Source organism: Peromyscus maniculatus, chromosome 17 (assembly GCF_049852395.1).
Source record: "Peromyscus maniculatus bairdii isolate BWxNUB_F1_BW_parent chromosome 17, HU_Pman_BW_mat_3.1, whole genome shotgun sequence".
Classification (NCBI taxonomy): Eukaryota; Metazoa; Chordata; class Mammalia; order Rodentia; family Cricetidae; genus Peromyscus; species Peromyscus maniculatus.
In genome coordinates this window covers 60,709,215-60,733,582 of record NC_134868.1, presented here as the reverse complement: position 1 = coordinate 60,733,582, position 24,368 = coordinate 60,709,215, and the positions used below count along the sequence as shown (strand labels likewise).

Here is a 24,368-nt window from a genome sequence, read left to right as displayed (position 1 = left end):
CTGAATGGCCACATAATTAATTATACATGTGTGGGTAGTGGATTTCACATAAAGATATATTCCCAGGGATAAAGATATAGCTTGTGTGATGTTAAAGCAATCACTTTACCAGGAGTATATAAAATTCTAAAGTCTACACACAGAATAAAAAAATTAAACTGTTAAAATTCCAGATTTAATCATTACTGCAACTAGATAGGCAATCGGATAAACAAATGACTCTGGTCAGCTATCTTGATCTAAATTAATTTTATAAAATGACTAAAAACAGCACAGTAAACACTTCAGGACTCTGGAAATGTTTACCACAGTAGACCGAGTTCTGGACCCTCAAACAGAACTTGATACATTTAAAATCATCGAAACAGGGCTGGATAGATGACTCAGTGGACAATGTGTTTGCCTTGTCAGAGCAAGGGTCAGAGTTCTGCTCCCCAGAAACAATGTGAAAGCTGGGTGAGTGTGAAGCAGGCTTGTAATCCCAGCACTGTGGAGGTAAAGATTCGGGATCCTTGGGATCAGCTGGCTAAACTAGCAGATCAGGTTCAAGGAGATCAGTGAAATCCCCATCTCAAAAACACAGTGGGGCTTGAACAAAAAGACTTTCAATGTCAATTTTGGGGCTCCACATGCACACATACATGTTCACCTGTATACACCCACGTATGCATGTTCACCTGTACACATGGAAACATACATACAACACAGGAGTGCACCTCTCTCTCTCTCTCTCTCTCTCTCTCTCTCTCTCTCTCTCACACACACACACACACACACACACACACACACATCAAAATTTTTAAAAAATAAAATGATTGAAGCATGCAGAATAAATTTGATGAGCACACTTCCACTAACTTAGACACCCAAACCACAAGAACATCTCACAAATGCCCAAACATTTGGACATCAAATAATAACTTTGGCCTCCATGATCATTAGGTTGGAGGAAGTCAAAAGAGAACTTAGAAAGTATGGTGAACTCATTGAAAGTGGCAGGCGTTGAGATACTGCAGATGTAGCTAAAGAGGAACTGTTGAGAGTGTGTGGTTCTAAATGAACATGTGAAAACAGAGATGCCAGCCGTCTCGTGCCTTTGCTGTAGGGGATAACATGAGAGAATTCACGACTCAAACACAGCCAAAGAGACAAAGCGATGGCTGCCATCATACAGAGAGAGACACAGGAAACTCAACAGGAGAAGAACAGAAGGGACCGGAGGTGCCCATCTGAACGATCGCTAGCATGATCTGGTCCCATCGACAGCAATCAGGAGGGCGAAAAGAAGTTACTTCACCATTTGGGGAGCGAGAACACTGATCCCACTCACATTCTAAAGATGGTGGAAATATAGGAGGCTGTAATGCTGATTATTATTATTTATGTTGATAAGTTTGACTGTTCATATGCAAAGGGTAAGTTCCTTAAAGAACATAAACCGCCTCTGGTAGGGAAATAGATAACACAAGTAGTCCTGTATTTGTCTTTACTTTCAAAGGTAAAGTTCTTATCTCCAAGTTAATTTTGGTCTCAGATGGATTTGATAGCGAGCTTTATCATATCGGGCAATTTAGGAAGTCAGTCTCCTTATATTAAAATTATTTCAGGAAAATAAAGAGGACACAAGAATTTTCCATTTATTCACTGAAGGCAAATTAAAACTAAAGCCAGACAGAGACATGACAATAAGAGAAAACCACAAATTAATCCTCTCATGAAAAGAGACAAAGTAACTTCTAATTGAGTTTAGGCAAACAGAATACAGCAACATTTCAAAAGAATTATCTCATGACCGAGTATTGATTGTTCCAGAATCCAAGATGGCTTTAGCATTAGGAATTTAATCTGCACACTTTACCAATTAACAACAGCAATAAGGAAGAAGTGGTCTACCTGGTTTCTCAAAAGAGGCAATTGCCAAATTTCAGTGTTTGTTTCTGAGAAAACTTTACCTTTGTAGAGGAATCCACAACAAGCAGAAATCAGCCTCACAGGCAAGGGTAGAGAACCAGATTATCCCCTTAAAGACTGGGAACCAGGGAGGAATCCACTCCCATTGCCTTGGACCCTGAAGTCCTGATGTGTGCACCAAGCAAGGGAGAGGTATAAAACACACTGACGTCACAAAGGAAGAAGCACGGGCATCTCTGTGGAGGGTCTCACAGAACTTTCAAATAAGTTTCTAGAATTGTTGGCTAAGCACCGGGACAGGCCATGAGCTTCGCGTGTGTTAGTAGTGACCACAGAGAGATGAACAGCAGCTCATAAGCATATGAGTGGCGACAGTGAGTATCACAGACACGGGCAAAACTACACAGGGACAACTAAAATGTACCTTTGCAAAATCAGACCCAAGCCAATCTAGAGACACATAAATGCAAATACTCAGAAGTTAGGATACAGACTGAAAATGTCACTTAGCCTATACATTACAGACTTCGTGTAGTTTGGGCCACATCTCTTCCGTTTTCTGATTATTCAACAAGTTGTTTTGACATTTGTTACAAACAAATGCAGAGGACAGGAAAAGACAAAAAACATCTGATAAAATGAAAACCACACTGGACGATTTACACTCTCTACCTTCAGACACTCTAAGTTACAGGAAGTCAAAACAGCGTATTAATCATGTGAATTTATGTAAGTGGATCCACAGAAGAGAATACACTCCAGGGATAATATAGCTGCATGTGGATGGCCGATTGGTGGTTGTTAGAAGGTGTGAGTTGAGATGCTCTGAGAAGAAGTGTTGGCTTGTACATGTCAGGCGTTTTAAAATGGACTTGGAGAAGTGAAGCTTCAATCCATGGTATCTTGGGAGCAGAGGTCTAAACTGTGTATCTACTGAAACAGAGGTGTTTCCCACCATCTTAAGTGAGAGTCCTTGAGTCTTAAACTGGTGCTCGTGGGGAGGGCTTTAAAGTTCACGAGATGCTTCATGGTGAATGAATGCTTCTGTTCAAGAGATGACTTCATTTTGGTGTTCCAGTGTCCAGTGACTTTGAGAAAGAAGTCTATAGTGACAGAGTAGATCCTTCACAGAGTTTCCTTTTCCATGAATAACTTCTCTCCCAAAAAATAACAAAAATCTTAATTGAGAACTTCATGCTAGTCCTGTTCTTTGGGGTTCCCACTGAAGGTCATCTTCTTTTACTACTGGATACAGCTCCACTTGTCTCGAGGGGTTGGCAAAGCCAGATAACACATGCCTCTATGGTAGCGAACTAATTGCTGTTTCAGAATGGGAGGTGTGTGTGTAAACACGGGGATCAACTGCAAACCAGCATTTATATCTCAGTTTAGAGAGGAAAATTACCTTTGGGAGCTGAGCCAATATTGACATTCTTAATAATACATTGCCCATACTCTTAGGCAGTATAATCATTTTTAAAACCCTTATCAGAGTCAGCTGTGTGTTCCAGGCCTCTGGCTACTCACAGTGCAGAATGGGCTGGGAACGGTTGAAATGCAAATGTACGTGTTTAGCTTTTATGCTGTATATTACACCTTTTTTTTTTTTTTAAGATTATCCTATGACTTCTCTGCTAATACAGAATCTTAGATAGGTAATAAGATTCAAACATATGTCAAGCACATAGCTGTAATTTAGAAATATATGCTGCTTGATGACAGGAAAGTCAAACTCTCAAAAGGAATAGAATCATACTTTAGTTACCAATTGCTTTATGCCTGCCCAGTTGTAAGTGCTGGTGACCAAGTCTGGCTTTTAGTGCACTAAATCCCTGTGTGTTTCTTTGTCTCTAGGAATCTCAGAGTACAATAGGAAGCTAGGATTTCAAATGTCACAGCACATCTCATTGAAGTGGCTGGCGTTTCTCACACAGCATTTATATCTCTATCTTGCTAAGTGCAGAAGATGTCAGGAGAAGAAATGTCTGTTTGGATAGGATTGTCCAGCCGTTCTTGCCAGGGTACACTGTGCTTGGTAATGTTGTTGGATTATTTTTTACAAATTATCTTTAAATAGCCACCCCTGACTCAAGAATCCAGTCTGACTTTATATGTGGGGGAAAAAATCTTCACATCACCACCTCATAGTTTCCTGTGGGTATGTTGTATAAGCATGTTGTGTGTGGGGACACATGTGTGGGGATGTGGAGGCCAGAGGACAACCGTGGTTATCACTCCTGTCCACTCTGTTTTTTGAGATGAAATCTCTCATTGTCCTGGGGCTCACCATCCTGGCAACTGTTGGCTGCAAGCCACATAGTTGTGGGGTTTTTAGACTGCACTTGGCTTCTCAGCTGGGTTCCAGGAGGTGGAACTGGGACATTCAAACTTGGCAAGCATTTAAAGACAGAAACCACATCTCCCTAGCCCCTCACCTCCATTATAATGATGATTCAACGGTTCAATGGGGCCGATCTTGACATTCTCAGACTGTCTTCCAGATGATCTAACTCACTCCTTTTGAAATGTAAGGTCTATCACCTACACACAAAATGCAAAATTTGCACTAAATCCTGAGATCTACAGCTTCTCACTGGTCGTGTGGACTTGTGTTGTACAGTTTATCCCCATGTCCAAGATTTAACCTGGTCACACACACATTCATCCACTTGCCTGTTGGCACCCTACTGATCTCCGTGGGAGAGAGAGAGAGAGAGAGAGAGAGAGAGAGAGAGAGAGAGAGAGAGAGAGAGAGAGAGAGAGAGAGAGAGAGAGAGAATTAACAGAACATTCTTCACTTTTGGCAAAATACAGGCAAGCAAACTTTACAGGGCTGATAGAGAACCAAATCTTAAGGGCGCAGGCACATCTTGTGTTTTGGTCATGGCGAATGAACCCATAGCATAGTGTCCCATGCCTGAGCTCTTAATTTGTAGCCGGTTTCAACAGGATCTCAAAGGACAGAGAGAGAGAGAAGACTGTGTTGGCCTCTGTAGCTTTAAAAGTGGTCACCCATTCCGTCTGGACAATTGCCACAGTCACCAGGATGGGGTAGCCTTTGTTCTGGTGGGATGTCCGAGGGGAGCCCCGTTGCAACGCACAGTGCCATCCATTTCCCCGTGGTCTTACAGAAGTCAGGGCGGAAAAGTTTGAGGTGTGAGCCCCTTTCTCGCATACCAGGCGAGGGGGAGGCAGGAGGAACCCGAGGGAGGGTGGCAGAGCCAGCCTGGGAGGCGCGGTCTCCGCGAACGCGTGAGAGCGCGTGAGAGGGAGGGAGGGAAGCGGGGCGCGGCAGGGAGGCGGGAGGGCGCCAGGACGAGGAGGCGGCCTCCCTAGCTGCGCGGAGACCCGGAGGAGACAGGAGGACAGGGGAAGGACCGGAGCCCAGCTGCAGGCTGTGAAGGAGGGGGCGGGGCGCAGGACCCAGTAGCGGGGACAAGGCTGAGGCCAGAGGGGCGGGGGCTTCGAGCTGCAGGCGGGTGGAGTCCGGGTCCCCAGCGCATCCCCACCCGTCTGTGCGTGGTGGCCGGGCGCCCAGGAGCAGAGCCGAGCCGGGACCATCGCTGGATCGCGGGGCACCGGGCTCAGAGGACCGTTCTCCGGCAGGTAGGGGCGGCGGCAGGGATCCCTCGCGTGGGGAACTTGGGGGAGCCTCGGTCTGCGGTCTTGCAGAGCGTGGAGTCCAGCCTCGCTGGGTCCCCAGCGCCAGTCCCAGCTGCCGTGGTGAGCGCTGGACAGGCGCCGGGCTTAGGGCGTGGAGAAGCGGTTTCTCTCGGTTCTTCCTGGCAAGGGATCGCGAAGACCCCGACACCTTTGGGATATGGGAAAGAAGGCCAGGACCAGAAGGACCAGAATCCTTCTCCGAACTCTGGATCTATCCAGAAGGAGGCAAAACTGGCAATTTGTAGGAAGAAGCTGCTAGTTGCCATGGGAGATGCGCGCTGTCACCTATGCGACCGCTCCTGGGGCGATGGGATGCCACTTACTACTCTCCTTTGGTCATGGAAAAGAGACTTGGGAGAACAAAGATGCAGGCAGGAGCTTGCCAGCTGGTGCCTCTCGCACTGATCCCTCTGACCCCTGGCCTCGACCCCTTGTCAGCGCTTTGTCTTAGAGGCCGGCGACTAAGTGAGGGGCAGGTCAGGACTTGCAGTGCGGTGCCTCCCAGGGCCACAAAGCCTGCCTTCCCAGGCTGGGTTAGCCCAGCTGGGTTGGTGGAAGAGCGCATTTCAACTAGTCCCTTGGACACCTTCTAAAGGAAACAGGTGATCTTCAGAGAGTTCTCTAGCTGGTTGTGCCTTTTACTCACTTGTGGCTTAGGATGGATTTGGGGTCAGTGTGTGAAAATCTCGTGTTCAGCACTTGCCCGCTGAAGGGACTATTGACCACACTGCAGAAACCATCAAGGAGCCAGGTCAATTGAGCCCTGGCTATTCTGAGATCACCACAAGAGGGAAGGGTTAGGGTCCAGTGCTTACCTGGGGTGTGTGCAGGTGTATGTGTGTGTGTGTGTGTGTGTGTGTAGTTGTGTGTGTGCAGGTGTGTGTATGTGCAGGTGTGTGTGTGTGTGTGTGTGTGTGTGTGTGTGTGTGTGTGTGTGCAGGTGTGTATGTGTGTGTGAAGCTTTAACCACTTTAGTGGGGCTTTCTTTGGGAGTCTTGGGAAGCCTCTGGTGTCCTGCCAAAGTGACAGTTGCCCCATATCATTGCCAGTGTGTAAAGCTCTTGCAGCCCTGTCATGCTTGTCCTGAAGCATTTAGTTTAGAATAGGAGGAGGCAGCAAAGTCACCTAGGAGATCCTGGAAAGAAAGCCAGGCTCAGGAGGGGCCGCTGCCGACCTGTCTCAACGGAGCTCTTTACAGCTGCCGGCATCGCTCCCGTTTGCTTCGAGGGCAGTCTGTCCCATCCATAGGAAAAGTGTTCTGAAACATGTCAAAGCTGTTTTAGTTGTTAATGTTACAGAGGTACGTGTGATGGACAGTTAACGGGAATTAAGGTTAGTGCGCGTGGAGATCTGTACGAGCCCACAGGACTTAACATTTGGTGGACTTTGTGGCAGCCAGGATACATGTCATTGCTTTGTAACCAGAATTATTACAGACTCTATTACATGCCATTAAAGTCATCTAGAATGTAATATTTGTTTACTAAAGGAATAATTACTTTAATCAAAATGTCATCTAGAGAGCCTAATGCGATGGTTATGTTCATTTGTGTCCCGAGAGAACTGGGGCGGCTGTGAAGAAAAGCGCTGATGTGTTCCGTGTACACTAAAATAGCTGAAGTGCCTTGCGCTGGCACTTTGTTCTGTAAAGACACCTCTGCCCACAGTCTGGGAATGCTTCAAGACAGACACTCCAGTGGCTGCTACACCAAGTCATTAATGTTATCTGTGGGCAATTCCGCACTGTACAGATAAAAGAGTCTGCAGAACTGGAGCCCTCTGCAGGACACGGGCCTTCAGTGAGACATGAGTGTTCTTGGAGGAGACTAAATAAAAATGGAAACATCTCTGAAGGAAAGTCTGTTGGATTCTGCCACAAGCACGCACAGAATTCACATGGGACTCAAATACGCATATTTGTGTCTGTGTAGGTGTATATACACAGCTTGCAGATAGTGAATGTGCTAAACATCAGCTACATGTGCGAGCCCGACCTGAGCTATTGGGAAAAATAGTGTTTCTTTCCATTAGAGCCTGTGCTCAGCAGAGCACTTGAACCAGGTGTCTGCCCTCGGCGTATGTCATCACAGGGGTGAATCTGAGCCGGTGACAGACAGCCTGTAAAAAGGAACCCTGAAAGTGATTGTCTCAGGCTCCTCCACTATCATCTGGGAAGCAACGAATACTCAGAGGAGTTGAGCAGTTTTGTTGGTTTGTTTGGTTTTTTGCTTTTGTTCTTGATTACCAGCTAGATGTGTGCAGATCTCCTGAGTCCCACTGTCCCAGTCATCCTGGAGTGTTAGAGTTGTGGGAATGGGAGGGTCTTGGTGACATGATTCTGAGGGGAGAGCTTGCAGGAACTGGGTCGAATTAGATAGACTGGGATATTTCTCATTTGCCTCCTCTGTCCCTGGGCATCCCTCTGGCCACTCCCTTTTCATAGATTCTGGCCTCTTCACGATGCAACTCGTTTTTCTTCAAGATTTCCATGGTGCTAATGTGGACATCGAAGCGACAAGGAACCGTATTGATGTGACAGAGCATGTGATTTGATCTCATGAGTTAGCAGCCAGGTAGTACACGTGAGCATTTTCACCTGAAATGCAAGGTGAGAAGGCTGGCGCAAGGACTGCCCGTCTTCCCCGGAGGAGCTGAAGGGGTCCTCACAGGACACCTCGTTCCTGATTGCCTTTTCATCTAAGATCGTCCTTGACCTTCACAGTTCTCATGCCCATGAGGCAGGCCAAGAGTGGTCATTAATTTCAGGTTCCTTGATTCCAGCCTCTGAATCCTATGCCCTCTCCCTTTATAGAATTAAGCCAGGGACAGTGAGACACTCAGCAGGGCCTGAGAGATGAACATCACTTTCCACGTTTCCTTCTTCAATGTGCTTGCCTTCCATGGCAGCTTCCTACAGGAGCTGAGTGGTATGGGCTGAACATTGTTTTGTGTGTGTCCTGTCTCCAAGGCTTCTTTGTCTTTCTGGTCCCCCATCCTGCCCCGGAAACTGCTCTTTAAGAATTGAGGCAATGCTTTTTAGAATGAAGGAAGTAATTGGCCAATCAACTTGCTTCTCTCTATCATGGGCATGTTCTAGGAATGAGTCAAACAGAGTCTTTCTGACATAAAGTTGTAAGAAACATACCATCAGCTCTTCTGCAACATTCTGTGGAAGTGAGTCACCATGGCTTTAAACGCAGTGTACTTGGGTATCATGCTGACAAGAAGTAGACTTGTGATGGTTCACCTTCATGGTTAGCTGGGCTGGATTATGGAACTCATAGAGTACTACTGTGTGCTGGCAAGGCCATTTTCAAAGAGTTAACGGAAAGCAAAGACCCATCCTACATGAGGGCAGAACCATCACACAGGCGGGGTGTCTGTGCTGAGTACAAACGGAAATTAGGAAGCAGACCCTCCCCAATGCTTCCTGATATGTGCAACCAGAGGCCACACGCTGTAGAACCTTCTCCACCCTAACAGAGACTTTCTTCAAACTGTGAGCCCAAGTGAACCTCTTGTCTCCTAAGTTGTTTCTTGTCTGGTGTGGTCAGAGTGATAAAAAAAACTGATTAATACATGGTAAGTGATTGAAGCACGCAACAACTTGATTCTGGAAAGAATAGTATACACATTTCAGGTGGAGTCAGGGTGCGCCTTGGTTGATGACTCTAGATTCCCTGTGGTACCTGGGGAGGACAGGACTTCCCTTGTGGTACCTGGGGAGGACAGGACTTCCCTCCTGGTACCTGAGGAGGACAGGACTTCCCTCTTGGTACCTGGGGAGGACAGGACTTCCCTCTTGGTACCTGGGGAGGACAGGACTTCCCTCTTGGTACCTGGGGAGGACAGGACTTCCCTCGTGGTACCTGGGAAGGACAGGGTTTCCCTTGCGGTACCTGGGGAGGACAGGACTTCCCTCCTGGTACCTGAGGAGGACAGGACTTCCCTCCTGGTACCTGAGGAGGACAGGACTTCCCTCTTGGTACCTGGGGAGGACAGGACTTCCCTAGCACACTATGGTCCTACAGATTTGGGGTCTGGTGATAAACACAATTATGCCTGGGCCATTTTCCTGTGAGCTGTCATTTGAAAACCACCGAGTCTAGGAATGCAAGCTCATGTCCATCTGGTGTGAGTTAGCTCTCCTCCCTACTTAAGCAGGGGCCTGGAAGGATTTTCTTAGATAATAATTCTTGTTACTATGATAACCAGGAAAAGTGACAATACATCAGGGCATTAATTAAGAGAATGTTTAGATTTACATTATCTAATTGCAGCCTAAAGTAATTATCCACAATATTCATAATCTCAAATACATTGTTATTTTCCAGTAGCGAGCTAATGTTGTGGTTTCTTTGAGCCTTTCCCCCTTCCTCCCTTCCTCTCTCCCTCCCTCCCTCTCTCCTCCTCTCTCTTTCTTTTTGAGAATTAGGAGCTTGTTTCTATATTTAGCTAAGTATATAATAACAAACACACAAGGTTTTAGAATGCTACACACACACACACACACACACACACACTCCACGTTATCTGACACACATACAATTTTGTTAACTCTTTGTAACAAACTGACCTGGTCTTTGTAAGTTCCACAGACTTCGTGCCTCAGCACCCTGCCACCATCCACCTTTCCGAGTCCTGCCCCTCCCCCCCATCTCTCCTTGTCTCGTCGCTCTCTGAACTTCTCCTTTTGTCCACCTGCCACCCCCCACCCCTGTTACTCTCCTCGCCTCCCTCCCATCCTGTCCCCAGCACTACCTGCCTGTGTCTGAGCTCTCCTTGTACATCCTCAGTCTGTGACTCTGGTTTGTCTTCAGCCAGCGTCTGCCTGCAGGACCCCTTCCCTGGACGCTTGGCACAGCACCTGATTTCTGATATGCGAAACAGACCCTGCTCTCTCTGGCTCCATGGTGCTGTGTTGTGATACCAGAGTTCTCTCATTCATGGGCTCAGTTATCCTCTTTCCCTCCCCCGCTTCACTGCCCATCCATCATGGAGTCGCCGGTGTTTCTCTCATGAATATTGCTCAGATTAGTTTTTCCTTATTCTGACCTTCTCTGGCTGCCCCTATCCGGGCTTCATCATTCCCTGCCAGGGCTCAGGAACCTCATCCATCTTCCTGTTCCACTCTTCCCCTCTGAATCAGGCTCACAGTTGCCAGAGTGATTTGTCTTAAATGCAAATTCGGCCATGAGACCACTTGCGGAAGGACTACAGCAATTTCTTGCTGCCCACCGTGTAAACTGTGGCAGGTTCCTCTGAGCCACGTAGTGTCTATTGATCATCCATAGTCCTCCTGTCCACCTCCTATCTGTTCTTCCACTTCTCCTGAAGAGAAGTGGTGGTATTATGTTCCCCCAGAATATTGTGCACCCTAATAAACTTATCTGGGGTCAGAGACAGAACAGCCACTAGATACAAAGGCTAGAAAATGGTGGCACTCACACCTTTAATCCTAGCATTCCGGAGGTAGAAATCCCTCTGGATCTCTGTGAGTTCAAGGCCACCTTGGAAACGGCCAGGCATGATGACACACGCCTTTAATCCCAGGGAGTGGTGGTAGAAAGCAGAAAGGTATATAAGGCGTGAGTACCAGAAACTAGAAGCATTTGGCTGGCTAAGCTTTCAGGCTTCTAGCAGCACAGTTCAGCTGAGAGCCATTCAGATATGAGGACACAGAGGCTTCCAGTCTGAGGAAACAGGATCAGCTGAGAAGTTGGCCAGGTGAGGTTAGCTGTGGCTTGTTCTGTCTCTCTGACCATCCAGCATTTCACCCCAATACTTGACTCTAGGTTTGATTTTATTAATAAGAACTTTTAAGATTCCTGCTGCACCCCATCCTTTGCTTTATAATACCAGCTGGCTTATTCTCCACGTAGACCCTAGCCTCGGTTGCTCCTCTGGCACTCATTCTCCTGGAGGCTGGGTGTGAGCATCCTATGACTTTGTTCAGTGGATCTTCAGTAGATCTTTTAAGCTGGGGGTGCTCAAAACCCCCAGCACCATCCCCATTCCTCTCCCGACCCCTCCATAGTGTAAGAACATCCTTGTCTGTAAACTTTGAGGTACTAGGTTGTGCTTCTGTGTCTCTTCCTGTCCTGTGATCTCACTTCCTTTCTGTCCCTGGCTTAGCAGGTTCCTTGTGTATAGGCAACGGGCATGAGGATTAATGAAGCGAGAGCTGCTTCCAAATTGCAAGCCTATCCCGGAATATTCCAGCCCCATTGCCATCACCCTTGACCGATGGAGCCCCATCTAACTTTCTGTTTGCCTCTACCCTCTCTGCACCATCCCAGATCCTCTTCATGCCCCTGACTCCTTCTAGCCCCTTCTCACAAAAGTCTGCTTCATTTTACAGGCAAAAGAAAAAAAAGAAAGAAAGAAAACACAGAGCCCAAGGGACTCTTGTCACAAGGCTGGTTTATCTCAGAGCCACACTTGTATGACACTCTCATTATTTACCCTGTGCTCTTACCTGCTTTTAAGAGTAAAGATAATTACCTCCTTAAAGGTGTGCCATTCAAGCTGGGCAGTGATGATGCGTGCCTTTAATCCCAGCACTCAGGAGGCAGAGGCAGGTGGATCTCTGTGAGTTCAGGGCCAGGCTGGTCTACAGAGCGAGATCCAGGACAGCCAGGGCTACACAGAAAAATCCTGTCTCAAACAAAAACAAAAACAAAAACAAAAAAACGTCATGCAGAAAGCCAACTGGTGGGACAGGATGTGACACCAGCAGGGCCTGTGTGGCCTGTGGCCTATTGATTACAGCGTAGACAGCCAGAATGCTAGGCACATTGTCTCAGTTTTGTTTCTTGGTTTTTATGTGAGATCATAGCCCGGACTGGCCTCCAGCTCACTTTCCAGCAAAGGCTGGTCCTGCCCTAGTGGCATGATCTTCCTGGTGTTGGGATTGCAGGTCTGAGGCACCATGTCTAGCTTACTTACACTTTAGAATTATCATGAAAAATAACATAGCCCAAACAAAGCATGTGCGCAGATCCTAACTATGGCCTAGTGAGAGCCTGGAGCACCGGCAGTGTTTGCTGAGCCTCGATCCCTCCATCAATAGCAACAGTGGAAAGTTGAGCTTACATTAAGTACAGCTTACCAGGCATTGGCAGATAGTTGAAAGAAGGGAGCAAACTAGACATAGAAAGAGACAGTTGTAGGGCTGGGGGGTGGCTCAGTGGTTAGTAACTCCAGCTGCTCTTCCAGAGGACCCGAGTCCAGTTCCTGGAACCCACATTGGGCAGCTCACAACAGGCTTTAGCTCCATTCCAGGGATCCAACATCCTCTTCTGGTCTCCATGGGTACACACACACACACACACACACACACACACACACACCATGCACTCACATAGACACACATAAATGAAATTAAAGAGATATATTTTTACATAGATTGACTGAATTGTAAGAAAAAAAGATATGAGCCATACTGTGTTCAAATACTTGATGTGGTATCCATTCGTTAAGATTTTAGGTCTCTTCATTTATCCATACATAGTTAAACACAATACACAGGATTACTATACACAATATAGGAAAGCCAATTAGCTCATAATGCGTAAATGCCATTGTGAGCATTTGTTGTTAAAATGTACGGTTGAAGGGCTGGAAAGAAGGTACAGCAGTTCAGTGCCCATGCTCATCTTCCAGAGGACCAGAGTTCAGGTCCCAGCACCCATGGGGTGGTACGCACATACCCATAACTCTATTTCCAGGAGATCGTATGCCCTCTGGCCTCTGCCGGCACCACTATACACAAACCACACATGCACATGAATAAAATACATCTTTTTAAAACACATGCTTAGGGGTGTATAGAAGGATGAGTTCAAATTGTAATATGCTAAATCAAATTATTATGCATAAAATCAGCTTCGGAGTGATTCTTTCCAAGAGAAAACATATTGAAAGTGTTTTAATTTCTTTCTTATTATCAGAATTAGTTCCTGTTTTAAAATGAATCCGGAGGTTGAAGCTCCTGGCACGTGCCTCTCTCTGCTTTTAGTAAACACATCTGAAATATTCAGTAACTCCTGTAAGAAGGATACATTCTCGCTCGGCCGCTCATTTCCTTCTCAATTTCGAGTCTCAGTTATTAGCAGCCCAGTGTTGTGTGATTGGGAGTATCCCTGGGTAGAGATAACTCTCTGAGCTCTCGAATCCTGGTTTAAAACGTCTATTAATATTCCTTTTATCTTTTTTATTTGGGAAAGAGAAATTCACTTCGGTGATTTAAAACTCACTGTGAGATTAAAGGAACACAGCCTAAGAAAGAAAGAATCGTGACCAGGGCTGAGTAAACATGAGAGTGGGGGAACATGGCCTAGCATGGATTTACACTGTGCGGAAGCAGCCAGTAGGGTCTGGAGTTCACTCCTCGGAAGGCAGTTCACTACGGCACAAGTCCTTGGATAGAGACATGTCCTGGGGTTGTCCTAATGTGGGTTATCCTGTCCCTGAGGCTGGAAAGGATCGTTGTGTCACATGATCTATAAGGAGATAGGAAAAGGCTTGAGATCCACTTCTCTCTGAGTGGATGGAAACCTGGGGCAAGCTGCCCAGGCCTTGTCTGCTCAGCCAGCCAGGCAAAATGCTTTGCAGGGTTAAATGCAGGATTGAATGGGGGTAAAAGAGTCAAGGCTTTCCACCAATCCAGAGACCTGCAGACCTCAGTTTTTGCTGAGCTGCCATGCAGAAGACAACTTAGGAATATCTCCCCCGCCACACCTTGCTTTTCTGAATGTTTCATTCACTCTGAAAAAGTCTTGGGATTTACAAAGTTTGAGTTATCTTCTAAAAAGATATTGCCGTGAAATAAAAATAATGGAAAGGCATGCTCTAGCGAGATTGGATCTAATTAATAAGTAGGAAATCACTGGTGATGGATATGCAATAAGAAAATTAGAGGGAATGGTTTTACATGCCAGTTTGTGTTGTGGGTTTTGAAATGTTAGGAGAGATAATTATAGAATCGTGAGCAGAAATTGTAAAATCAGCTAGGACATGAGTCGACCCAGAGGCTTTCAACGGCAAAGCCGTCCCTCCACAGTCACCTATGCTGTCAAGAAAAAGCAAAAGAAAAAACTGGAACTGCCGTCCACTCTCCAGGGTGCTCTGTGAAGTGACATTTAGCCAGGAAGCTGTCTGAGACAAAACACTGATGTGCTACGACAAAAAAGACTTCAAACTAAAACTCATCAGAAGTGACATAGAGGGACACTTCATTCTAATCAAAGGAACAGTTAACCAAGAAGTCACCACTGTCCTAAACACATATACACCAAACTCTGGGGAACCAAAACTCATAAAATGAAATGTACTACCAGATTAAAGACACAGGTGAACATCAGTCCACAAATAGTAGGCGATTTCAGTACCTGCTTTATCCAATAGGATCTCTAGTAAGACAAACTCCCTTAGGTTTGTCTGTCAGGTAACGTCTTCATTTTGTTTTTGAAAGGCAGTTGTACTAAACATGATATTGCTGATTGTCAGGCTTTTGTTTTTCATTCAGCATTTTGGATGTCTTGTCCCACTCTCCTGCAACCAGTTCCGTTTGTGCTAAGATCATTTGAGGACCGTATGGAGCTCCTGTCTAGGAGGCAGGTCACCTCTCCTCCACTGCCTTCTAGATCCTCCTTTATCTTTGACTTTCAGGGTTTCTCTGTGTAACAGCTCTGGCTGTCCTGGAACTCGCATTGTGCAGGAGACTCTGGGATTACAGGTGAGAGCCACAGCTGCCTCACCTTTGTCTTTGACTTTTAACAATGTGATGTGAATGTGGGAGCCGCTTTGGGATCATGCTTCTGGGGTCTGTTGAGTTTCTTGACTCTGAATGTGCAGGTGCTCGGATTTGGGTTACCTGCAGCCATGAAGCCACTATTTCTTCAAGTCCTCTCTCTGCTCCTTTTTTCTCACTGGGACCCTCGGGGATGCACACAGTGCACCTACACTTACCATTCAGTGCAGTCATAGCGTCCCCTCTGTGCCCTTTGCTTTTGTTTAAGATGCTTGTCTTTGCTGTTCTGACTCAGTGATTCAAATTGAATCAGTTAGTTATGTTTTTTTCCTTGCTTGACTCACCTGCACTGAACCCCTCTGGTGATATTTTATGAAGGTATTATATTCTATTTTGGTTTTTCTCATAATTTATTTTTTCTTTGTTGACATTCTCTTCTTGTTCATGTATTGTCTCCCTGGTTCTTTAATTGTCAAACTGTGTTTTATTTAAGCTCTTTGAACTGTGTTATGATGAGACTTTGTATTCTTTGTCAGGTCGCTAACAGATATCTATTTGTGTGGGGTTGTTTCTGGGCAGGAATCTTACCCACCTGTTTGAGCACTGAGTCCCTGCTTCTTCGCCTACCTTCGAATATTTTTGGTTTAAGTTTTCCTGAGACTTGGGTATTTAATAAATTAACCAACGTTTTTCAGTCCTTGCAGACTGACTCCTTTCAGGATAAGATCTTCATGTCCAGTCTGGCAGGGCTGTGGGTGGTGGTGGTGGATGGTTCTTTCCCTGGGTATGTCTGTACATATTCTTAGTCGGAGAGGCTTTCCTCTTTCCTTTTGCTGGAAACCCCATGCTCATACTCCCTCTAGTGCCTTTGTACGATGGTCACAGTTCTCTGCTGCGACCACTACAAGCCAAAATAACCTGTCATATTCTGAATGACGCTCAGTGATTCAGGGCATGCCCCTTTCATGAGTACCCCAAAGGGATTTCTATTCTACTATTTCCTAATTCACTAGTACTGTTTGATCCATCAGCATTCAGTCAGATCTCAACAAGATATTTGGCAAATGTTTCAGAGTGTCAACATTGACCCTGTCGGCTGTCGTTGCCAGCCAAGTGCAGGGGACTCTGGGTAGGACGAGACCAGGTCAAACTAGTTAGCTGTCCAGCAAAATAGCATCACCCTCGAGACACCAAAGACCAACACCAGTGACATGTACTTGCAAGAACAGACAAAGAAATGTGGTGACTTTAGGGGAAACCCAGGAGAGGATTGATCAAGACCAAATCACAAAGAAGGAAGAGAGACTGAAAGAAAGCCCCGTGGACACACCAACATCAAGGCAGCGCCTCACGCCTTGAATTGCTCTGCACAGGGAAAGGCAGCATCCATGAGGACAGCAGGATGAAGGTGTGTTAGTGACCAAGGAAACTTACAGGATAAGGTTTATCGTGATTATGGTTCCAGAGGATTGAGGTCCAAATGGTGGGACAGCATGCCAGCAGGCGGCAAACGCGGAGGTTGACCTGGGAACTGAGAGCTGAGGGTTCACCTCTCGAACCACAAGCACAAATCAGAGGTAGGGGCCTGGGAATGGGAAGAGGGGGCTTTGAAACCTCCACGCCCACCCCCTGGTGGTGTAGGAGGCTGCACCTCCTAACCTTCCCTGACCAGCGCCACCAAGTGGGGACCCAGTATTCCAGTAGCCAAGCTTATGGGGGGACACTCTCATTGAAACCACCACCGAGGGTTTGGGATCGGTGGGGTAATACAAAGTACAGTAATGCAGAGTACAGATGAACCAGAAAGAAGGGGAAGCCGCAGGAGGCTGCAGGCCTGTGCACATCTGCACTTGGTAGACAGTGCCATGAAAGCGCAGGTGTGTGTGGTCTCTATCTGTACCAAGGGGGGCGGCAAGATCACAGTTCTTCCTTCAACTTTCCCCATGATGTGGTAGCAACATGGTTTGGGTGAAATTGATCCGACTCAGCCTCCAGGAGTCTGTGGAATTTGGCTGGAGTTGATCCACACACGGGTGGGTTTATTCCCTATCAGATAACCTATAAATTGAAACCTGGAATTTTGGTGGGATGCAGAAGGATTGTCACAATTATTCTTCATACTTAGCCTTAGTTATTCTTTTAAGTATATTTACTATTTTAAAATGTACGTGTGTGTGTGTGTGTGTGTGTGTACACGTGTGTGTTTGTATGTGTGTACATGTATCATGGCACACATGTGGAGGTCAGAAGACAACTGGTTTTCTCCCTCTACCATGTGGGTTCCAGGGACTGCACTCATGTGCTCAGGCTTGGCAGTAAGTGCCTTTACCCACTGATTCCTTCAGACATCTTTAATGAAAACTAGAAGGCCATAGAGAAGATAAATATGTCATAAGTGTATACCAGCAGCATTGGAATTAAGCTATATTAAGATAGACTTTTATGGGCAGCATCTGCCACCTCTGAACACTGTAGGTTTTTCAGTGTGATGACAGAGTGTTCATAAGTGGAACTGTGGGGAATTGCTGCCCAAGCTGCGGGTCATTCATTTCTGAGTGAGTCCGTTCCTGGGCATACGCCAGAATGTATTTTCTCTTTTACTGGACACTGAGGGCTGTGTCTGCCATGACTGTGGTATGTATCATGTTTCTCCTTCCAGGTCTGGGCACAGAGGCGAGAAAGAGCCCTGGACATGAACACTCTAAATGATTAACACGGAAAGAAAGACCTGAGTGAGTTGGTATTTAGGGCCAAGAATGAGAGGTCACTTATCAGGAAGAATTGTCACCTGCAGCCGATGCTTTCAAAATACCAGTGGTATAAATTAAAAATGTCAAGGGCTCATCTTGAGAGAACATGTGGACTAGACATTAGCTCTTGACTGACACCCAGCACAGTGAGGCCACATCAGCACAACACAGGCAGAACAGGCAGATGGGCTGTAGACGTTGGGGCCAGAGCCTCACCGCTTCATTGATAAGTCAATATTTAGAGCCACACATTCATCTTGCAGAATCATAAAAAAATTAAAGATGTTTCAAAAATGGAATACATTCAGTGAAAATAAACCAGAATGGTTGAAACCCTGAAAGGGAAGCATGGATGGATTTCCCTGGAAAGGTTAGTACCAGAAAAGTGTGGAAAGAATGTATCTTTCGTGTAGAGAAATGATCTTGCCCATGTGTAGCTGATCTTGGACCAGTGGGTTGGGTAGAGGAAGATTATATTAAAACGTGTTTCTTGTGGCTCATAAACCAATGTAAATTTGACCTTAAGAATTCCAAATCAAGAGAAATATGACCTTACACTCAGTGGAGTGTGTCCTCAAGGAACCAATGAAACAGATGTCTCTCTAGATGTCTGAGGTTCTGAATTTAGAGGTCACCTCTGTACACCTCCCTTTCACAGGAAATGGGAACAGTGCATGGTCTTCAGCAGGGAAATCCCGGGACTTTTCAACTGCTCTGCAGACAACATTTGCCTTCTTGAACAGAGAAGCACTTCTTGGTCCTAAATTACAGCTTCCACTTACATGTGCAGCGTGGCTTAGACAGCCACCCCCGCCTTCCTCACAAATAATTACTGCTTGTAAAGGGATAAAGTCAAAACAAAGGGAGAGGCGGGCACAGGTCCTTGAAAAAGAGCCTTGCTCCAAAGTCACAAGGCTGAGGGTAACACTTACCATTATGGCTCCTTTGGAGTCTTACTACTGGAAGGGGCTGGAAAGGTGGCCACAAGCTTGAATGTGCTGGCCGCCCTTCCAGGGGATCTGGGTTTGATTCCCAGCACCCATGTGGCAGCTTCCCAACACCTGTAACTGCAGTTCTAGAGACTCAGAAGCTCAGAAGGACCCAGAAACAGACCTGGATGGGAGTGTATTTAATTGTCTGAATTCCAGATGCTTTAGAAGTATAGGAATTATCTTCTAGAATTAAAAATCTCTGCCAGGGCAAGGAATACATACACATTTTGTGATATGCCTTCAAATCAATGTCCTTGAGAGAAATACGAGCCACAAGCATTTGGGAACAACAATGCAATAAACATGGTTTGACAGAAACCTCCCACTGTTTAGAAACGTGTGTATTTCCAGGAGACGAGTGAGGTAATAAGTTTGTTAAACCCCCATCCCCCATGATCATTTTGCCAGAGGCTGGAAGTCCAGATTCCACCAGGTGAGCATAGGGTAGTTTAATCTGCATAGCACACGGCTCCAGGTCAGTGGCCAATTTGCAGCAAGTGATGGAGAGGTAGGGAAGCCAGCACTCTGGAGTGCACCTGCTTGGTAAAAACCTAACAGGAGGGAGACTCTTCTGTAGTATAGAAATCAGTCTCCAGCTCTGTCCTGCCGCTGTTTCCTCCCCTTCCTGCCCCTCTGCCTCTGTGTCTCCTCCTCCTTCCCCCATTTCTGCCTCCTTCTCTCTTGCTTCTCTGGTCCCTTTACTCATGTTTTTTTGCTAATGATTTTTTTTTCAGTTGTTCTCTTCCTTGTAAAACTGCAGGCATAAGCTCACCAGTTGCTCAAGTGTGCCTCACATCTGAATCCAAACAACATGAAAGGGGAAAAGGTATTTCCTTGACTAAGCTAAGCAATGTGTAGAACACACATTTCTGGGGAGAACCAGATGCATAGGCAAGGCTAAGTACTGCTTTAAGAGTTCACAAAGTTTGTCTCAAGAATGGGTTTGTACTCGGGAGAACAGGCCCTGCACCTACCAGGACAGCACAATAGAGCCAACCCTGTTAGCGCAGGGGTGGGTGAGCCAGCCCCCAAGTTGTGATCATGGAAGAGCTCTTCCCACTTCTCATCTGTCTTGTGACAGCATGGCCCGTGGCAGGTGAGAGAGCTGTCCCTGTGGTCATAAGAGTGGGTGAGCTCTCCCTGACCCCCACCAGCTGCAGCACTCAGGGGAGCAGGTCCTGCCCCTCGCCAGGACAGCACAGTAGAGCCAACCCTGTTAGTGCAGGTGTGGGTGAGCCAGCCCCAAAGGTGTGAGCATGGGAGAGCTGTCCCCATTTCTCATCTGGTGGACCAACCCTACAGCTGCTCAAACCCAGACCCCAGGATATGACTTGGCCCACCCTATCATCTACCCCATCTATGATCTGCTGGAGCACATGAAGGGGCCTGACTGCAGACCCAAAGCTGCAGGATCTTCACAACACAGAGCAGCAACAGGACATCCAAGAAGAGTCCCTGTGAGGACCTAGCATTGATAGTGTAGTAGACACCAGGGCCTCCAACCCGACCAATGACTCTGCAATGAACACGTGCAAGTAAAGATACACGGACAGAGGGGTTCACGGTGTGACTCACTGTGTCCCACGGCAGCTTCCATGATGAGATTTTTACGTTTTTCCCTTTTTATTTTATTTTATTCTTCCTTTTTTTTTTCTCTTAAATTTTGTTTTATTTGGTGGTGTGTGCAGGGGCGGAGGGTGGATGTGAAGGGACAGGGAAATAAATGGGACCAGGATATTCGATGTAAAAGGCACATAGAATAGATTTTAAAAAATGGATGTGTTTAATAACAGTGAGAACTCCATAGGATTCAGAGTCAAAGTGTTAGGGAAGGTGGTATCTGGCTTCCGTTCATTAAAGAGAGCGCGGTCATTACATACATAAACCGAAACACCAGACACAAAGTCCAGTGCTTTCATGTATTAATACTGTATTTGTCTTACGAATTTAAGGCATGAGTGAGTGAATGTGCGTGCGTGCGTGCATGCGTGCGTGTGCGCGCACCTGTGTGCACATAGGGCTTCAGAGGAGGACTTCTCTGCCCTCCATCACTCTCTATATGGTCACCTTGGGACGGGGTCCCCTCCTGAGCCTCAGGCTTGCACTTTGGGCCAGTGAGCTCCTGGCTTCTGCTTGCCTCTCCCTCCCAGTGCTGAGGTTCCAGCAGTGCATGGCCACACTCAGCTTTTCCAAGAGTGCTTGGGTTCTTGGGTCTGCTCTGCAAGCACTCTTACCACGGAGGCGTCTCCATACCCTGAATTTTAATGCTACTCTCCTCCCCTTTTTTTGTAGATGACATGGTTTTATATAAGGACATGTCTAAAGGCTCTATGTAAAAACTGCTGAACGGATGTACCAACTGAACAGCATTGCAAGATACAAAACCAACAGAGTAAGCACCCAAATCTTAAGATAGAAAATGAAAGCCCAGCACCATTGCGGCTGCTAGCTCGGGTCTCTCTGAGAAGGAGGCTGACAAAACAGCCCAATTAACCAGAGGGTCAGATAATAATGACAAATCACCAGGAAACAAAGTGATGATGAAGGACCGGTGCACTAAACCACAGCGAGACTGAATGCAGAAGCCAAAGGAATAGAAAACCGGCATATGTGAGCTCTGCTCAATATTGTCCTATTTTTATTAATGTCTCTAATTAGAAAATGTATTATGCTACATGGTGACATTTTTGTGCGTATCTGCCATGTATACTCTGTCCTGACACTCACAGCCTCCCCCTTCATGGTGACTTTTTCTGAAGATCTTCTGTCCCCTGAGTAGACTCCCCTTCTTTGTATTGCACACATCCCGTTACCCTGGAATCACACCATCAGACCCCCTTTCTTCTCCACTACCGTGGAACCCTTTCTGCTTTTACTTTCTACGTTTATCACCCACGTACATGTGTGTGCACACCCGCACACACACACATGCACACATACACATGCACACATACACATGCACACACACACATGCACACACGCACACACGCACCACTACACCACAGAGGGATAGAGACTCAAATCTAGCCACACTTTACCTTTTGATCTGAGGCTCTAATCCAAGATCCATCAGTTTGTAAGTTAATAATTTACTAGAATTTTTAAACAGTTTGTCACTCACAAAGTACACATTGAAACTATCACCAAAACAGTCACCCAAACAAGACATGAACAGTGACAACACAAGTGGATGTGTTAACACAGAGGAGGGAAATCTCACGAGGCCCTGCCCCCAGATGAAGGGCTACAGGGAATGACCGGCTGCTGAGGGGGAGACTCAGTCCTCTCTGGGGAGAAGCCCCCTTCTAGGTGGTTTGATCCCAAGTGGTTGGCCTCTAAAGACGCGTATGCATGAGGGGACTCAGTAGGCTATACATACATATCTACTGTATTAGTCACACGCATGTATGTAACAATAATGGATAAGAGGCTATGAAGTTGAGAAAGAGTTGGGGGACAAGGAGAGAATTAATGGGTTGTAGCATGAATTGTTAGAAGGTCTTATTAATAAAAACAAACCTGGAGCCAGGTATTGAGGTGAATGCTGGAAGATCAGAGAAGCAGAACCAGCCACAGCTAACCCCATCTTGCCAATTCCTCAGCTGATCCTGTTTTCTCAGACTGGAAGCCTCTGAGTCCTCATCCAAATGGATCTCAGCTGAACTGTGCTGCTCAAAAGCCTAAAAGCTTAACGGCTTCGAGTTCCTGGTCCTCATGCCTTAATATACCTTTCTGCTTCGTGCCATCACTTCCTAGGATTAAAGGCGTGTGTCATCATGCCTGGCTGTTCCAGTGTGGCTTTGAACTCACAGAGATCCAGATGGATCTCTGCTTCCAGGAGGCTAGAATTAAAGTGAGGTGTGTGTGCCACCATTTTCTGGCCTCTATGTCTAGTGGCTGTTCTGTTCTCTGACCCCAGACAAGTTTATTAGGGGGCACAATAAATTGGGGGACACAATATCAGCACAGTGGGTGAGAGGGAGGAGTAGAAATGATATAAATACAGTATTCATGTAGAAAATTTTCACTAAAAATTCTACATAATTCATTCCCTCTGGCTTGGCCTTGGTGGAGCCTCATTCTGTCCCCTGCTCTGTATGTGCCCTGAACAAGCATTTACTCGTAGGTGGTGATGTTCTGGTATCTAAGATCAGTTTAAGCCGCTTCAGCTGTGATGAGAATCAGACGATGTGTGTGATCTATCTGCACACGCCACTGTTACACCGGTAAACAGGGGCTGCAAACATAACCTGTCTGTGGATCACCTTACCTGAGGGAAATTCAGTTTACATGCAAGGACAAAATATAAGGGAACCGTGTCTTTTACTATTTGGATTTTAGGGATTATTTTTAAGGTCTTTATTGTGAACATGAAGTTTCTTATATTTTAGCAACTTGTCAGTAAAGTTTTCATTAGGTAGAAAAAGTAGATTTTCTTTCCGAATTAGAAAATTATGGCAAATTGAACACAATTGGTATTTGTCAGAGAGAAAATTAGCCAGTAAAATCCATAGACAATCTGAAACGTTTTCACAATTCATTTAACGGTGATGGGGATTTAAATTCTCTTCTGTCTCGGGTATATTTAAATCAATAAACGTTTAACTTTCTGCGGTACAGTTACATACAATTTGAAAGTATAGAAGAGAAATTGCCTCCCAAGAGAAAGCTAGCATTCATTATCAGAAGCAAAGCCTTAGCAGTGGTCATTTTGGACCATCTGCCCGTGTGCATCCTCTGGTCTCTCTCTCCCAGTGGTGGCCAGGAGCAGAGAGGTCGGGAACCCACCTTGGTTACACTGAGGATGCTGGGCTTGGTAAACTCTTGTTTTCCTGTGTTCCCTTCCTTCCTCCACCCTCTCTCTTTCCTCTTTCCTGCCCCCTCTTCCTTCTTTTGCTTCTTCTGTTTTCAGTTTTCTCCTTCCTGTCCAAAGTATCCAGAGAGCTATCAGACGTGTTATCTGGCCCCCTGGGTCTCAGTCCAGTTAGGAAGGAACCGGCCTGGTGAAATGGTAGGGCAGGTGGAGGGCAGCCTGTGGGTGACCATCTGTTCCAGGAAGTGCAGTGGACACCATGTCACAGACATGGGAGGGAAGAGACTGGCGAGACTAGGCTGGGGAGGTGGCTTCTGAGGGACATTAGAAGGGAGGACTCAGGTCATTTGTGTGGCTGCTATGTGGAGATTATAAAAGACTCAGTAGTTTATTGACATTTCTTTTTGTACATTTGTGTTGGGTGATAAGTAGAGCCAATGATTGGAACTTTTAAATTGGATTTTAGCGTCTTTTAATTATCTACA

General features: G+C 46.1%; 1 protein-coding gene across 1 annotated transcript in view; it reads left to right on the top strand.

The window, feature by feature from the left end:
• The first annotated feature begins 5,223 nt into the window (after window positions 1-5,223).
• The window catches only part of Myo16 (myosin XVI), a 482,961-nt gene continuing 463,816 nt past the window's right edge, over window positions 5,224-24,368 (top strand). The window contains exon 1 of the mRNA XM_006981334.4: window positions 5,224-5,517. The gene's annotated coding sequence lies outside the window, so the exon portion shown is untranslated. The remainder of the gene's footprint in view (window positions 5,518-24,368) is intronic.